The sequence below is a fragment of the Cannabis sativa genome, chromosome 4 (assembly GCF_029168945.1).
Source record: "Cannabis sativa cultivar Pink pepper isolate KNU-18-1 chromosome 4, ASM2916894v1, whole genome shotgun sequence".
Classification (NCBI taxonomy): Eukaryota; Viridiplantae; Streptophyta; class Magnoliopsida; order Rosales; family Cannabaceae; genus Cannabis; species Cannabis sativa.
This window is the reverse complement of record NC_083604.1, coordinates 11,461,395-11,480,886: the sequence shown is the minus strand read 5'-3', so window position 1 is coordinate 11,480,886 and position 19,492 is coordinate 11,461,395. Positions and strand designations below refer to the sequence as shown.

The 19,492-nt window shown below is 30.9% G+C and overlaps 1 non-coding gene across 1 annotated transcript; it reads left to right on the top strand.

Annotated features, from left to right (window-relative positions):
• Positions 1–4,730: 4,730 nt before the first annotated feature.
• On the top strand, positions 4,731–4,837 carry LOC115715403 (small nucleolar RNA R71). Its single transcript, XR_004011277.1, has one exon. It is a non-coding gene; the product is annotated as a small nucleolar RNA R71 (small nucleolar RNA).
• The last annotated feature ends 14,655 nt before the right edge of the window (positions 4,838–19,492 follow it).

The following is a 19,492-nucleotide window of genomic DNA, read 5'->3' as shown; positions in this document are numbered from 1 at the left end:
TGCGTGAAATCAAAGAAAAATCTTATTTAATCTAAGCTAATAAAACTCTAACCTAGTCCCGAAAATAGTGAGGTTTTTAGTAACAAAATAAAATAAAGTGTTTAAACGATAAAAATGACAGTAACAGATATTTTCAGTAATATTTGAGGATATTATTAAGGGTTCAGAATCCACTTAAGTGTATATAAAAATATTTATGTGTATATTGATTCTCATCATTTAACCAGTAATCAAACCAATTATTTTCTAATAAAAAATAGATTTTCCTTCGCTTTAAAATTATAACTTCTAAGCATTAAATGTGAAACAATTTAATGTAAATACAAAAAATCAAAGAATATTATTTTTAATAAAATGTAGAACCAAGCATTAATAATTTCTAACTATCAAAAATACGTGATATTAAAGATGAAAGAAAATTATTTTAAGAAGCAAAAATCATAAGCATATATTGTACTGAGAATCAAAATAAAAATAAATACTTAATTAAATACACTAGGTTTCATCGTCCTCCTTAATAATAAGGGAACTTAGAAACCCATAAGAAAATTAACTTACAAAAGCTATAAACTAACACTGACTGCCTCGAGCGTTTTCTCTGGATTTTTCTGTCTGAAACTCTGAAACTGTAACTAAATTCTAAAAACCTAAACTTCTATTTATAGAAGGGTAAAAGGACTAATGTGCAATTAAACTTATTACAAATTGCATGTGGGTAATTTTGCAAATACACAAAGTTGATTTCGGAGTGCCACGTGTCGCATTTTGATTGGCAGACTTGGGCAAGGCGGTGCCATGTGGCAAGCTTCTGTTGGCTGAAAAAAAATATCAAATTGAGCCTTTGAGTGAAACTTGGCGCATGCAGAAAAGAGGAGAAAGCTTCCTTTTTGAAGCTTGGTGACCAAGGTGGGACGAGGCCCACTCGCGCTCCTGGAAGGTGGCGCACACTCACGGCTGGTAGGGAGAGTGGGCGCCACACGCGCGTGGCAGGCGGAGGGGGAACTAGGGGTGTTCATAAAAACCGAAAAACCGAAACCGACCATCAAACCGACCAGACCGTAACCGAATTTTTGGTTCCACGTCATCACCGAATTTGGCGGTCGGTTTCGGTTTCGGTTTTTTTGACACGGCGGTCGGTTTCGGATCTTGAAATTAAAAAATAGTTTAACCAAAAAACCGTCAAAACCGCCAAAAACCGCCAAAAACCGCCCAAAACCGCCCAAAACCGCCAAAAACCGCCAAACCGAAAACCGCCAAAAACCGTACTGTCGGTTTTATACGGTTATAATTTCTAAACGGTCGGTTACGGTTTTCGTAAAATAAAAACCGTAACCAACCGGTCGGTTATAAAATTTTAAAAACCGACCATAACCGACCGATTTTCACCCCTAGGGGGAACAAAGGCAGCTGGCTGCTGCAAAGTGGGGCCCGTCGCTGACGCACGCGAATGGGAAGAGGCCACGTGGCCTCTTTGTCTGTTGGAGAAGGTAAATGGGCCGATTGGGCCTTGTTGTTTTGGGCTATTTTGGCTCTTCAAAAATGCCAAATTTTATGTCTTTGGGCTATTTTTTTGTCAACTTTTGATTTCTTTTCTTTTATTTTCACAAATGCTATTTTCTTCTCCAAACACAAATAAAATTAAATCCAAACAAACTATTTTCAACATAAAATATATCACAATAATTTTAATGAAAATATTTATTTAAAATCTAATTAATTTGTATTTCATAAATAAAAACAATGTATTTTCTTAATTTCTTTTTATTTATTTCTTTCTCTTATTTCTGTCATAAAATGTTATTTTCTTACAAAATTAACTCAATACTATAATATTTTCAAATAAAAATATATTACATTAATTTCATGAAAATATTACATAGAATTAATTTTCTTTTGTATTTTTACACTAATAAATATGCATTTTTGACTACTTAACACAACCCTTAACTAGCTTATTGCTAGTCCCTAGCAATTCAAGCGGATAACAAAATATTACCAAGATGAACAAATTAAAACAAACTCTGCCTAATCGAAACAAAATAAAATATTGGTGTAAACACTAGAAAATACTATATAAAAAATTACAATAGATAATTCCAGATTTTGTGAGTGTGTGTTTCAAATCATATTCTTTGCTTTAATCCATAACACAGATAATATCGAAAAATCTTTAAAGTAAAAAGTCTCAACTCCAAATCCTCACAGGTATTGAAATATTTGAAAGGAGGAAGGGTTGTCACTCTAGGAGTTGAAAAGATAAATTAATTGACGCTCAAATGGATAAAGATTTTTAGGACGAACAATGTAAACAATTATTGACCCATAGATAGGCTAACAAAAAATATTTGAAATTTAAATGACAAGTTAACTTTCGGGATTTCATTACAGTACCTAGAGCCAAAATAAAGAAATAATTTTTTTTTTTTACTTTGCTAAATGATTAAAACTAAAATATTGCTCTTATATGATATATATGTATTTATTATATTTTTTTTTAAGAGACAATATCCAAAATAAATAATTACCGTAGCAAAATTTTCTTTGGTATATTTTGAATTTTTAACCAAGCTACGCTGATAGAGAAATGTTGCTCTTGTTTGATTTTTTTTTTTTTTTTTGTATATATATAGTATGTACACAATATAAACTTTTATACATATTTTTTTTTTACAAGAGGCAACATGTGTGATAAGAAAACATAAAGATAATAAATTTACAATTAGGCTCAATTCTAACAAAAAGTATCCCTCTAGTAATTGTCATATTTTTAAATTTCAAAAAAATTTCGATTTTATCAATTCAGAAGATCAATATATATTCAAAAAGTCGTTTTCTCAATTCTCACTTCTCACAAAAAATGAAAGCTTTTAACTTAAGATTTTTCTCAATTAAATGTGTTAAAAACAATCAAATCATATGTTTGGTTTGTGCAATTTTTATTGGAATTACTATCTAAGTAACTAAATATAGTATAAACTAGTTTGACACAATATTTATTTATTCACATAATTAGCAGCAGAATTTGACTCAAAATTTTCAAAAAGGTAAGAAATTTATCGAACTTAACACAAGAATATACTCAGTACCCCCAACTAAACTGAGACAATGTCCTCAATGTCTAAATATGTATATGATAAGAACATGAGAAAAGAATCGAAAGAGCAGAGAATATGCACAGTGATAGATGTTAATTTTCTAACAAAAACAAATGACAGAAAATAAACTAAAATACTGAAAATAAAGAAAGCAATTAAAGATAGGACCAGTAGTGAAAGAATTCACTAACCTTGGTAAATTGGATCGTGAAGGAGTGTTTCCTCCACTTCAGGTGGTGTTAATTCTAAAAATGGTTTCAACCGTTGTCCATTGACTTTGAATATGTTACCAGTTTTAGAATTTTCAATTTTAACAGCTCTGTAAAACAGTACGAACAGAAAATGGACCAGTCCATTTAGAACGTAACTTACCGGGATCAAAAGGAATGTCCTAATTAGGAGGTCGAAATAACTTTTGTGGTCTAGGGAGTGATTGTGATTCTCTAGGAATTTTCATAGATCGATCTGCTAACTTTTTCGGAACATTGGTGTTTCTTTTTGCAGTACACAAATCTTTTAAAAAATTTGAGTAGGCAGGTATTTGCTTAATGACATCTAAGAAAGGGATACTATATTTACTTGCTTGAATACCTCTAAGATGTCACCATACTGACTACCTCTTTTGATTGGGACCAATCTCTGTGGGAATGGAGCTTTTAGAATGAATGACAAAGTTTGACTCATTTTTTCAACCGAGTCTTTGGAATGTGAGCTTTCAGGCTGACTCTTTTCATTTTCTTTTAACGAGTCAGTGTTCATTTTAGCATCAGGTTGAGATATGTAATCAAGTTTTTCAATAATTTTTCCAGACCTAAGGATAGTAATTGAATTAGCTTCTTCAATAGGTCTAGATGTACTTATCTCATACTGGCTCTTTAGATTGGGAATGGGTTGACTGTGAAGTTTTTCCTTTTCCCTTTCAACTACAACAGTAGCAAGCTGACCGATTTGTGTCTCAAGCCTTAGCATAGATTGAGAACTTGTGTGTAAATCTTGTTGGGTGGTTTGCATGAACTGTTGTAGGGTATCCTCTAAAGATGGTTTTCTTTGTTGTTGAGGATATGGCATATTAGGTTGGGCTTGACTCTGATTGGGTGAGTTGTATTGGTGCCCCTGGTTCATTGGAGGCTGATTCTGTCTCCAAGAAAAATTTGGATGATTTCTCCAATTTGGATTGTAGGATTGAGCAAATGGGCTATCAAATGAATTCCCATAAGTTTGAAGAGCATTCGCATCTTCAGAAAATGCCTCTTGGTATATAGGCAATGATGGACACGACTGGATAGTATGACTTGTACTATAGCATAGAGAACAAAATTCATTCCTATGGATACGAGTATTCGTGGATTGACTTACTGAAATAGCTTCAACTCTCTTAGTTAGATTTGCTAATGATGTTTTTAAATCTACGTCATCTTTGACATCGTAAATTCCACCTCTCTTAGGTGTGTTGGAAGCTTCGATCTAGGATCTTGGAAATTCCACTGTTGAGAATTTACAGAAAGATTCTCAAGAGACTCTCAAGCCTCGTCCCCTCTAAATTGCAAAAATTTTCCAGTGTGCATTGATTGTACCATTTGTCGGTTTGAAGGAGATAATCCATCATAAAAATATTTTACCAATCTCCATTTCTCAAAACCATAGTGTGGACATTTTAGCAATAAATCTTTAAATCTTTCCCAACATTCATAAAATTCTTCGTGATCTCTTTGATAAAATTCAGAGATTTCTCTCCTAATATTATCCGTTTTAGACATTGGAAAAAATTTGGACAAAAATTTATTAACTAATTCATCCCAAGTAGAAATGGATCGGGCTGAGAGTGAATTAAAGCAGGCTTTAGACTTATCTTTTAATGAGAATGAAAAAAGTCTAAGCCTAACAGATTCATCAGAAAAATTTTGAAATCTAAAAGTAGAACAAATTTCTAAAAAATCTTTCACATGCATGTATGGATCCTCTCTATCTAACCCATAAAAAAGATGGCAAAAATTGAATTACAGAAGGTTTCAACACAAAATGTGTAGCATTTATTTCAAAAAAAATAATGCATCATGAAGAATTAGCATAAATGGGAGAAAAATGATCAATGAGAGTTTTTTCTTTCACATTTACTTGATTTGGTTCCATGATGTAAAATTTTCACTTTTAATTTCAACCCACAATAATTTATTTTTGACTAAATAATTTTTAGAATTTCGTTCTTAACAAATCATATACCAAGTATTACAAAAATTAAAATAATAGAAAAAATTAGGAGGCGGTGCCTACCATATAAATGCGTAAAATAAAGACTGAATTTAAAATATAGCGGGAAATAAATAATATGTATATAACGGGAAACAAAAAATTAAATTTTAAAATATAGCCGAAAATAAATAATATGTATATATGACAGAAATATAAATACTAATATTAATATATATGTAGAAATAAGACAGAATTATAAATGCATAAATAAATAATTATATATAATAGAAATAGAAATATTAATATTAATTATAATTAATAATATATAATATTATAATAATAATAATATAATATTTATGGAAGAGGTTTCAATGGTTACATTTTTATTGTAACCATCATGGTTATATTTTTTTAAGTCATTGGATTACTATTAAATGGTTGTGATTAATTTAGAAATTAAATAGAAATAAATAATAAATAACTTGTAACCTAAAAGTAACCTAATCATTTATTTTCTTATAAAACTTAAGAATAATTATATTTTAAAATTAAATTAATAATAATTATTAATTAATTTTTTGCAATTTATTACTATATAAGGATCTTTTAGCAATTTATTTTTTTATACTTAAATTATTTAAAATTTTATAGCAAAACTTTTTATAATTTAAAATTATACACATATAATTTCATAATTTAAATTTTATTATACTTGTAATCTTAATTTTAAATTATTACACTTAATTATTTAATTTTTTTATTTAAATATTTAAAAAGTAAAAAATGAAATAAGTTGAAGGATTTTTTAGAAAAAATATTGCTGCACTTGTTATCGATTGATTAGCTTGAGGCCTCATACTTAGTTCATAAAATTGTAACAAAATAATTAAATATCATTTAAAAATAATTAATTATTTGAAAATTTATTATAAGAAGATAATTTTAATTTGTGTCAAAAGAAGTTTAATTTTTGTAAAAAAAAATAAATTTTATTGTAAATATTATAATTAAATGGCTTAATTATTAAAATAATTCAAGTAAGGATTTAAATATAAATATTAATTGCTAAAAGAGGTCTTGTTAAATATTTAATTAATTATTTTAAGAAAATAGTTAATTATAGTTAAATAATTCTAAAAAAGGAATGTCTATTTAATTAATTACTTTAAGAAAGTAGTTAATTATAATTAATTAAATCTAAAAAAGGAAAGTCTACCTATTAGTAACCTACTATTACAAGTTAAAAAAAAATGTAACCATATAGTTACAATAAAAATGTAACCATTGAATAGTATATAACATTAATAATAATAATATTATATATATATATTAAAATCTTACACCTAACGAAAAATTACTGTAAGTTTTTAATAATAATAATAATAATAATAACTTTATATATATAAGTTTTACTTAGCTACTAAGAAACGTAATATAATATATATATAACTAGTAGAAGAATTATACTAACCTAAATTAAAATAATTTTTTCCTTTTTGCAGTTCCCCGGCAACGGCGCCAAAAACTTGTTGTATACCGAAATGGTACGTTTTACATTTATCAACTCGCAAGCGCACGAATCTTTATTGTAGTATGGAGATTGTGAAGAACGAGGTCGAACCCATGGGAATTGCGTGAAATCAAAGAAAATACTTATTTAATCTAAGCTAATAAAACTCTAACCTAGTCCCGAAAATAGTGAGGTTTTTAGTAACAAAATAAAATAAAGTGTTTAAACGATAAAAATGACAGTAACAGATATTTTCAGTATTATTTGGGGATGTTATTAAGGGTTCAGAATCCACTTAAGTGTATATAAAAATATTTATGTTTATATTGATTCTCATCATTTAACCAGTAATCGAACCAATTATTTTCTAATAAAAAATAGATTTTCCTTCGCTTTAAAATTATAACTTCTAAGCATTAAATGTGAAACAATTTAATGTAAATACAAAAAATCAAAGAATATTATTTTTAATAAAATGTAGAACCAAGCATTAATAATTTCTAACTATCAAAAATACGTGATATTAAAGATGAAAGAAAATTATTTTAAGAAGCGAAAATCATAAGCATATATTGTACTGAGAATCAAAATAAAAATAAATACTTAATTAAATACACTAGGTTTCATCGTCCTCCTTAATAATAAGGGAACTTAGAAACCCATAAGAAAATTAACTTACAAAAGCGATAAACTAACACTGACCGCCTCGAGCGTTTTCTCTGGATTTTTCTGTCTGAAACTCTGAAACTGTAACTAAATTCTAAAAACCTAAACTTCTATTTATAGAAGGGTAAAAGGACTAATGTGCAATTAAACTTATTACAAATTGCATGTGGGTAATTTTGCAAATACACAAAGTTAATTTTGGAGTGCCACGTGTCGCATTTTGATTGGCAGACTTGGGCAAGGCGGTGCCACGTGGCAAGCTTCTGTTGGCTGAAAAAAATAGCAAATTGAGCTTTTGAGTGACACTTGGCGCATGCAGAAAAGACGAGGCCCACTCGCGCTCCTGGAAGGTGGCGCACACTCACGGCTGGTAGGGAGAGTGGGCGCCACACGCACGTGGCAGGCGGAGGGGGAACAAAGGCAGCTGGCTGCTGCAAAGTGGGGCCCGTCGCTGACGCACGCGAATGGGAAGAGGCCACGTGGCCTCTTTGTCTGCTGGAGAAGGTAAATGGACCGATTGGGCCTTGTTGTTTTGGGATATTTTGGCTCTTTAAAAATACCAAATTTTATGTCTTTGGGCCATTTTTTTTGTCAACTTTTGATTTCTTTTCTTTTATTTTCACAAATGCTATTTTCTTCTCCAAACACAAATAAAATTAAATCCAAATAAACTATTTTCAACATAAAATATATCACAATAATTTTAATGAAAATATTTATTTAAAATCTAATTAATTTGTATTTCATAAATAAAAACAATGTATTTTCTTAATTTCTTTTTATTTATTTCTTTCTCTTATTTGTGTCATAAAATGTTATTTTCTTACAAAATTAACTCAACACTATAATATTTTCAAATAAAAATATATTACATTAATTTCATGAAAATATTACATAGAATTTATTTTCTTTTGTATTTTTACACTAATAAATATGCATTTTTGACTACTTAACAACCTAAAAGTAGGCTTAACTAACAAATCAAAGAACACGAATAGCCTTTCAAGATTGAGCCTACTCATAACAGGATTAAGAACATTTGATCTAGGATCAACTAGGCGATATTGACTTGAATAGATATTACGGTAAGTTTAATAAATCTAAGTCAAAGTTCAATATCGGTCCCTTCCGATGCATACTCCATGCATCCAACCTGAGCTTTACTTTAACCAATGCTCTGGAAAGAACATAGCACTTCTCCAAATGCAAGTAAACTCTGTTGTAGATTATCATATCAGTAAAACCCTGTGTCTGATAAATCTAGGAAACTTTATTCACATAGTCATATTTACTTTCCAATGTGTTGACGACACAATAAACAGGATCAAGTATGTGAAAAGGGTTTCAGACGAATTCATACATTATGTACATATAATCATGAAATAAATCATGTGAACCATGCAACATTAAATGTTATTTCTGATCTATATTAATAAGTAAATCTGATTATATTGAAATGAGTTTTATTTAGGGCATAAAACCCAACAAACTCCCACTTGGACTAACATAAAACAAAAAGTGCGTTTCAAATAATCTCAACACCTTGATATACAAATCAAGTGTAGTAGTAGTAAACTCCTCGTAATAGGATCTGAAAGGTTGAATTAACCACAACCTTTCCTCCACTATTACTCTTCCTTAATCACAAAATCATTGATAATGTGAAATTCCTCTCTATATGTCTACTCTCTTGGGATACTGGATTCTATACCTTTGGCAACTACTCTTGGTTAATCAGGAAATTAACACTAGTAGTTTAGGCAATTTGGAATGGTGCCAAAAATGTATAGAACTTTTCTTAGACTGAATAAGTACATTTCCTGCAACTTTAACATTCAGTCTCTCTCTGGTAGACCTAGAGACTTCAGATAGGTTTTTATACTTCTCCAAAATCACTATTCCACCCCAGAGTAATCACCATCTTATCAGAAAGATTTTCTAGCACAAAGGCAAATTTCGAAATCTGATGTGGTGTAGTCTAAGAGTTTTAAACACACCCTTATAGACTAACATATAGTTCCTCTTCTTTATCTTAAGATTTACTTGATTGTCTTCCAATGTTCTTCTCCTAGATTAATCTAATACCTACTCATTACTCCCACTCAACAGCAGATGTCTGGTCTAAGGCATACAAAAGCATATCTAAGATCTCTCACTGTTGATTTAAGAAATTCTTTCATGGCTTTATCTTTTCTGGAATAGTTGAGACTTTTCCTTAGATAAATAAAATCTATGCCTAAGAAGTTGTGAAGCTTCTATAGATTGCCATTAGAAAGAAAATGCTTCAGCATCTTACTAAAGTAAGTTGCTTGCATTAGAGTAAGTAATTACCAGGTATACCACAAGCCATAGGTTTAAATAAACTCAAACCTATAATACTAAGAACAGGAAGTTTGTTAAGTCCATTGAATAGACTTATAAACGAAAATTTCCTTTTATGTCCTTGTAATAGAAAACTTTAGGTTACTCCATATGAATGGATTAAACCATAGTTCTATTGACTTTCTTCTTAGTTTCTTATCTTGACAATCCATTACTTGTTTAAACTCACAATGGATTTTAAAACACTAGTGTCTCCCAAGTCATAAGAAGGTGAGTTCTTAGAAACTCTCCCACTACGACAAGTACCGTGAATTATGTCGAAGAAAACTAAATGGTATTAACCTCTTTGGTTGTGACAAGACAACAGAGGCAGTGGGATCATCATATGTTATATAAGATGATAGAACACTTTTGGAATCAAGAAAAATATCTCCTTTATTTGCTACTTGTTTTTCAGACTTAGTCATTATCTTAGAAAAGTAGTATTTGTTTGAACAAACACTTTCTTATCTATTGACAATGGGATGGTCCACCTCTAATCACTTAGAATAGCTAACAAACCATGGTTAACAGTTCTAGCTTTTCTTAAGATTTTGATTAGGTCATCCATAAATCTAGTAATAATTTACATTAAGTATACAACCATTACATCATTCTGAAATTGTATTACCATAGAAGGAATTAGGCAACGACTAGTAACTAATCATCAACATGCAACTCGAAATTTCTGGGGAGGTAAGTTTGGATATAATTCAAAAATCAAATTAATGATCTTTGAACTGCATATCTACTAACTATTTCTCCACCCCTATCAGTTCGCAATATCTTTAACCACTTACCTTAATGGTTTTATCCATTGCTAGAAATTAATGAAATTTTTCAAACATTTTAAATTTCTTGCTAAAAGGTATAATCTAGAGTTATCGTTTTAAGAATACAACGAAAAACTCATATCCACCCCTGAATGTACATCCATCTGCGAATGAGATGAACTACTTTCAGTGGATATAGGCATATTAACTCTTTGCAGAGATTGATCTTGTCAAATCCACTATGAACAAGATACAAATGCCATAGATTAATGAAAAATGTGGTTGAGTCTTTTGATGATTTAGGTATAATTACATCAAAAATTTCTTAGAATAGTGCAAGTGGATCATGGTCACAGAATACCAAACTCATATTCCATACAGTTTGAATCCATTAATAGAAGATGGATATTGAACACTTGGAAAGTGTAACTGTATTGCTTCCTGGAAATAAAAATATAAGAAAATTTCTGTTTGGATTCTAAAATTAAAGTCAAAGACTTAAATTCAACCAAATATAATGAGTAATTCTTTCTTGGACCACCACTACTAATTTAAACTGTAAGTCAGATTTGCCCATACAAGTAGGAGATTTCTAAGATTGAGGATTTATATCAATTGGGAATAGAATTTCGAGATTATAATCATATGCGTCATTTAATTTCTTAAGAGAAAATATAATGACATGAAATGATTTATATACCATTCATCCAATGATATGTTATTGAGCTAATTCGCAATGAATAAGCTAAGAGGAATTAGGATAATTTCGTTTATAAATAAGAATCCAACGATGCTTCGGTTAGCGAATGTCAAAGTAATCTTATTTATACAATCTTCTTGTTTCATATCGTAAAAATACTAGTCTAAGGTGTCATTAATTGATGAACAGCTAGATGTCGCATATACAATATTTATCTTTCGAGATCTAACACTATTATGTATGTCTAATGGTGAAAATCCACTAGGGATTTATCTCATTAGATAAACAAGCCAAGTTAGACCAACAATGAAGATTCGAAATTAAACTACAACTTAATAACAGAAAATAACATGGTTCAATATAAATTCATACACAATTCAGAAATTATAAGCATATAGCAAGTAGGAATGACAAGTGAAAATACTAAAACATACAATCCTAAATAATTTCCAAGGTTTTCAACAAACTGATATCAGTGTCCCGTTTAGGCGAGAGTCAAAGCTGTTAAAATACTGTAAACTCAGAATATAGCCCTAATTAATTCATGAGAATCAAACAATAGAATATAGATTAGCGGAAGCGTACCAGAGTCCATAGAATCGATCTTTAATTGGTATGATCTTCCAATTTTGCATCAAAACCTTTGAAACCTTATTTTCTTGATGATGGGGATTCAAGAACTCTGGAAAAATACTGATACGATGCAAAATGGGGACCCATACCTGTTATATTACCAACTGTTACAACAGTTGGTAATATTTATTAATAATTTCTAATATGGCCCCTCATCAAATCAGAAACTATCTAATTGGTATCCACATATTAAAATCATGACAATCATGCCCTTAAGTCATAAACTTTATTCCAAAATAGACCACATAAATTTGACTTATTTATTTGATGACCCAACACACATTTTATATATACAATTGTGACCCCAATAAATTCTAACAATCTCCCACTGGGTCACATATGTATACATATAAATGTGTTAACCTTATTGAGCTCATAACTTTGTCATCATAACCATAGGCATGTGCAATCTCGTCCATTAACTATATCAACATAGGATCAAAGCGATTTTCGTTGTATCAATCACAACTAAACCCATCAATGGTCACATACATCAACATAGCCAAATGACATAGATCAATTATGATAATGTGGTATGAAAATTACATGCATGGTGATCTATTCATGTCAATTTTCAATTGGTCCTACTTTACTTTATGGAGATCAAAACTTTAGCTTAAATGTACAAAGTGAAATAAACTGAATAACATAATTTTCGATCAGAAAATAACCAAAATACACATGTTTCATGAAACAAATAAAACACACTAAAGACAAACTCCCACTGAATCTAGATATCCTCATAATCTAAAACACCCATACGAGCAGTGTGCTCGTGAAAGACCTTGGGTGGCAAACCCTTAGTAAGGGGGTCTGCGATCATGGAGTTTGTACCTAAGTGTTCTATACAAATCTGTCCACTTTGTACCCTTTCTTTTACAACAAGGAACTTGATGTCAATGTGTTTTGACTTCGTCGAGCTCCTATTGTTGTTGGAATACAATACAGCTGACTTATTGTCACAATACAACTTAAGTGGTCTTTCAATTCCATCCACAATGCGCAGCCCAGTGACAAAGTTTCTCAGCCATATACCATGGTTGGATGCCTCATAACATGCAACAAATTCTGCTGCCATGGTGGATGAAGCTATGAGTGTTTGTTTTGCACTCCTCCATGATATAGCTCCACCACCTAACAGATATATGTAGCCCGAAGTGGATCTCCTACTATCTTGGCATCCCGCAAAGTCAGAGTCAGAGTATCCAATGATCTCAAAGTGATCTGACTTCCTATATGTGAGCATGTACTCTCTTGTTCTCTTCAAATATCTCATAACCTTTTTGGCTGCTTTCCAGTGATCAATTCCTGGATTGCTTAAGTATCTGCCTAACACTCCAGCAATGTACGCTATATCCGGACGCGTACAAACTTGAGCATACATAAGACTCCCAATAGCTGAAGCATTTCTTGAATTTCAAGGCTTCCTTTAGGGCATTGTTTAAGACAAAATTTGTCTCCTTTAACGACAGGGGTATCACCTGGTCTACAATCTTGCATGCCAAACCGTTTGAGTACTTTATCGATATAGCTCTTTTGTGATAATCCAAGAATACCCCGAGAACGGTCTCGATGTATTTGAATTCCTAAAACAAAAGAGGCGTCACCAAGATCTTTCATCTCAAAATGCTTCGATAGAAATCTCTTAGTTTCGTGCAATAAGCCTATATCATTAGTGGCAAGCAATATGTCATCGACATATAGAACCAGAAATATACACTTACTCCCACTAAACATATGATACACACAATCATCAACAGCATTCATCTCAAAACCAAATAAGAGAACCACTTGATGAAATTTGTGGTACCATTGACGAGAAGCTTGCTTGAGTCCATAGATGGATTTCTTTAATTTGCAAACCATATTCTTTGGGTCACCAACCACAAAGTTTTCTGGTTGCTCCATATAAATTGTCTCATCAATGTCTCCATTGAGAAACGCTGTTTTAACATCCATCTGATGTAACTCAAGATCAAAGTGAGCAACAAGTGCCATTATTATCCTAAAAGAGTCTTTCGATGAAACCGGAGAGAAAGTCTCTTTATAATCAATGCCTTCTTTCTGAGTATAGCCTTTTGCTACAAGACGTGCCTTAAACCTCACCACATTACCATTTTCATCCCTCTTGGTTTTAAATATCCATTTACAACCAATTGGTTTTACACCTTCTGGTAATGGGACAACTTCCCAAACTTTATTGTCTTGCATAGACTTATTCTCTTCATTCATGGCATCATTCCACTTTTGAGAGTTAGAACTTTTCATGGCCTGATGAAAGTTGATTGGATCATCTTCCATCATTCCAATTCCATCCTCATGTTCTTGAAGATACACTATGTATTCATCTGGATTAATAGCATTTCTTCTTTCTCTAGTGGACCGTCGCAAAGGCACTTGTTCTTAAGGTTGTTGAGTTTGTACCTCTGGGGTTTGATTGACTATGTTTGGTTGCTCTTGATCTAAAACTTGATCAATATTAGGATTAGAATCCTGAACATTGTCAAAAGCAACTATTGGAATAGGAATCAACTCATCTTCAAGAGAAGTGGGTGATTCTAAATCCTCCTCAAAAACAAAGTCTTTAACCGTATTTCTCCCCCCAAACTCAATATCCTCAAAGAACTTTGCAGTTCCCGTTTCAAATATATTTTTTACTTTGGGATCATAAAACTTGAAACCCCTGGATCGTTCAGAATATCCAATAAAGTAGCTGCTCACAGTTTTGGGTTCCAGCTTTTTTTCATTTGGCCTATAAGGCCTAGCCTCAGCTGGACATCCCCAAACATGAAAGTGCTTAAGACTGGGCTTTCGCCATGTCCAAAGCTCATAAGGTGTTTTTGCAGCTGCTTTGGTTGGTACCCTATTCAAAATGTAGGCTGTTGTCTTAAGTGCCTCTCCCCAGAGTGATTCTGGTAAGGTTGAATGACTGATCATACTCCTTACCATATCTTTAAGAGTACGGTTTCGTCTTTCAGCAACACCATTCATGCTAGGAGATCCTGGCATAGTGTACTGTGGGACAATTCCACACTCCTCTAGATATCTGGCAAAAGGTCCTGGACGTTGTTCACCTGAGCCGTCATATCTGCCATAGTACTCACCACCACGGTCAGACCTGACTTGCTTTATTCTTTTGCTAAGTTGATTCTCAACTTCAGCCTTAAAAGATTTGAACACGTCCAACACTTGAGACTTTTCATGAAGTAGAAATAGGTACGCATATCTTGAGTAATCATCTATGAATGATACAAAATATCGTTGACCATTCCAAGAAGGTGTAGGAAATGGCCCACAAATATCTGTATGTATCAACTCTAAGACATCTATAGCTCTTTTCGCACCCAATTTCTTTATTTTGGTCTGTTTGCCTTTGATGCATTCAATACAAACATCAAAGTCTGAAAAATCAATTGAATCTAAAATTCCATCAGACACAAGTCGCTCAACTCTATTTCTAGAGATGTGACCTAACCGTTTGTGCCATAAGGAACTTGATTTTTTATTATCCATTTTACGCTTAGTACCACGTGATTCCACATTCAAGGTTTCATTATAAGAGGCAACAGTGTCAAGCAAATATAAGTTGTCATAAACCATAAGTGAACCAGTTCCAACAGTATTTGAATTAATAGATAAACTAAAGCAATTGTTTCCAAATGAACAACAATAACCCAATTTGTCCAAACAAGAAACAGAAACCAAATTCCGTCTAAATGACGGTACAACAAAAGTATCTATCAAATCCAAATAGTAACCAGTACTTAATAACAACCTAAAATGCCCTATTGCTTCCACATTTACCGACTTGCCATCTCCCACATAAATGCTTCTTTCAGCATCATTTGGCTTTCGGTAACTCAGGCAACCCTGCATAGAAACACTGATGTTAGTAGTAGCACCGGAATCTAACCACCAAGTGTTTCTTGGTACTGAAGCTAAATTTACCTCAGAACAGACCAAAGTAAGAAATGTACCTTTCTTTGCTCGCCATGCAATATACTTAGCACATTCCTTCTTCATGTGTCCTTTCATGTTGCAAAAGAAACAACCATCGTCACTGTTGGTTTGAGTTTGTTTCTTATGTGCAGGACCTTTATCCTTAGCAGCCTCATTCTTTCTTTTCTTGCCCTTATCCTTAGAGGTGCTTGCCAAATGAGCACTTTCAGTATTTTCTTGCTTCAATCTTTCTTCCTCTTGAACACAAAATGAAATGAGCTCATTAAGAGTCCATTTCTCCCTTTGGCAGTTGTAACTGACTTTAAATTGACTGAATTGTGGAGGAAGAGAGATAAGCACTAAATGCACAAGCAAGTCATCCGAAAGCTCAAGCTTTAGTGCCTTCAACTTTGAAGCAAGGTGAGACATTTCCATAATGTACTCCCTTATATTTTCCTTGCCCTTAAACTTCATGGAAATAAGTTTCTTTAAAAGAGTACTTGTTTCCGCCTTATCGCTTTTTGCAAAGCGTTTCTCAATTTCAGCAAGGAAAGTTGTGGCATCGGTGACCTCCTCGGACACCGCACCCCTAAAAGCCTCAGGTATGCCGCGCTTAATGATCATAAGACTCATGCGGTTTGAACGGTCCCACTTCTCATAAATCCTCCTTTGCTCGGAGGTACTGGTATCCGTAAGAGAAACAGGACGATCCATTCTTAATGCAAGGTCAAGATCCATGCAGCCAAGAACAATAAAAATGTTCTCCTTCCAGTCCTTAAAGTTATTACCATTAAGGACCGGTACCGAATTAAGATTAGCAGATACACTAGCAACAGCTGAAAAGAACAATACAATTTCATAAATAACATGCTCATATAAGAATCCAAATAAAACAATAAATTCAAATATTGGTTAATCCCATCTCAAGATACCAAACACAACATTAATATTAAGTCTTTGGACAGTAATATTAATTGTAAGCGGTACTCTTGTTGTAGTGATCAAACATTGACAATAAATTATGTCAAACAATATGCAATCTTTGGACTAACACATTGTTCACATAAAATACCTTATAATTGTCACACATTTATCACCACAAACATGCATGAAATTCATCCAAATATTAACTCACCTTTGGGTTAGTTAATAAATTTATGAATTACATACACACAATTATCTTAATATTTTTATTAAATTAATCTACACAAAAGAGATCACTTTGGTGATATTTTGTTTCAATTAATTTAACTAAAATATTAAATATCCTTAATAAATTTCTAAACCAAAATTTGAATTAATTGTTACTGAATTATTATTATTATTTTAAAATTATTATTTATTTTAATAATAATAATAATAATAATAATGATAAAGAAAAGGAAGAAAATAAATGCATCAGAAGATGCATTCTCTCTCGCATGTGATATTTGATGCATACTCGCATCAGTTTAAACAAAACAACAAAAAAAACTTGAATCTGGATGTATATATAATCGCACCGAAACATATATATAATGAAAAAACTTGAATCACATATACATATAAACATCAGCAAAACGGTTTCAATTACCATTTGTATATATATATACCAACGATTAACGATAACGATTATATATTCAGAGGAATCAAACGATTACAACCAAAACAAATATATATATTCGGCATGAATACTTAACTGAATATTCCAAATGCAAATAAAATTTAATGAAAGATCAATACCACTATAAATTCTCAAGAACTAATTTAGGGATGCTCTTGATACCACATGTTAAAATACTGTAAACTCAGAATATAGCCCTAATTAATTCATGAGAATCAAACAATAGAATATAGATTAGCGGAAGCGTACCAGAGTCCATAGAATCGATCTTTAATTGGTATGATCTTCCAATTTTGCATCAAAACCTTTGAAACCTTATTTTCTTGATGATGGGGATTCAAGAACTCTGGAAAAATACTGATGCGATGCAAAATGGGGACCCATACCTGTTATATTACCAACTGTTACAACAGTTGGTAATATTTATTAATAATTTCTAATTTGGCCCCTCATCAAATCAGAAACTATCTAATTGGTATCCACATATTAAAATCATGACAATCATGCCCTTAAGTCATAAACTTTATTCCAAAATAGACCACATAAATTTGACTTATTTATTTGATGACCCAACACACATTTTATATATACAATTGTGACCCCAATAAATTCTAACAAAAGCTACCATTCATTGAATAGAGTTTTCAGCTCATCTAAAATGTTAAACATTCTAGAAACCTTTTATTCGATCAAGATTGGAATTCAGCGTTGTCCCGTTTAGGCGAGAGTCAAGGCAATTCTATCTTATGAGCTTCCACCATTGTTTCGCAATTTGCAAGTCAAATATGGTCACCACTATTAGGGTGATCCATACCATATAAAACACTTACAAACTACTTATCTTTCGAGATTAAACGGTGCGAAATTGCTAATGAACGTTCCTCCATTAGGGAGGATTACTCACTAAAACAAACGCGGTGTAAAACCAACAATGGAGATTGAATATCTTAATAATAATAAAGCTCATTATTTTAAAGAGAGTTGTATTTTCTTTGATTCTCTTTATTTAATCTATTTATTTTAAATATATATTTATTTAATTAAAATTTCCAATTTAGAATAAAAAATTCTAAATATAAATTTTAATTTAATATTTATAAATTTTACTTAGATGGATATGAAAATAACATGAATTATTTCCATCTTAGTAATAATTTCCAATAAATATTAATAAAAATATTCAATTTAAGTTGTTACAAAATTAATTTAAATTAATTTACAACTCAAATTTAATTTTCTATAAATATATATTGCATTTCGAAAAATTAAAGTATTTAAGAATACAATTTTTGAAAATGCATGCTAAAATAAAAACTTAATCCTGGAAAAATTATTCTAATTTAATGTTGGCCCAAAATTAATTAATAAAATTAATTTACAACAAAAAATATAATTTTCCTATTTAATTAAATATATAAGAAAAATTTCAAATATTTAAGTATGATGATGAAAATCAACTTAAATATTAATTTTCTATTTAATTAAATACACTAGAAAAATACTTCAAGCAAAAATATCATCTATCTAGATTTTCCTTTGACTAATTAATTCAATTTCTAATAATATACTTTAATTTAATTTATTTTAAATTAATCAATAAATGAAAAAATTATTGATTTAAGTTGATCCAAGAATTAATTAAAATAAATAATTAATTTACAACTTAATCTATTTTTCAAGATAGATTCAAAATCATCTTGCATTATGAAATGCAATTTCGAAAATTGATTAATAAAATAAAGAAAAATATATTTTACTTCATTTATTTTAATTAATCATTAAATGAAAAAAAATCATTGATTTAAGTTGATCCAAAATTAAAATAAATAATTTACAACTTTAATCTATTTTTCAAATAAAATTTGAAATTCCAGCATTTAAGAAATGCAATTTCGAAATTTGATTAATAAAATAAAGAAAAAATATATTTTGAAAATTATTTAAATTTAGTTGAAAAAATAAATTTCAACTAAAAATAATTTTCTATTTAATTAAGTGTCATGAAAAATAAATATTTAAGTA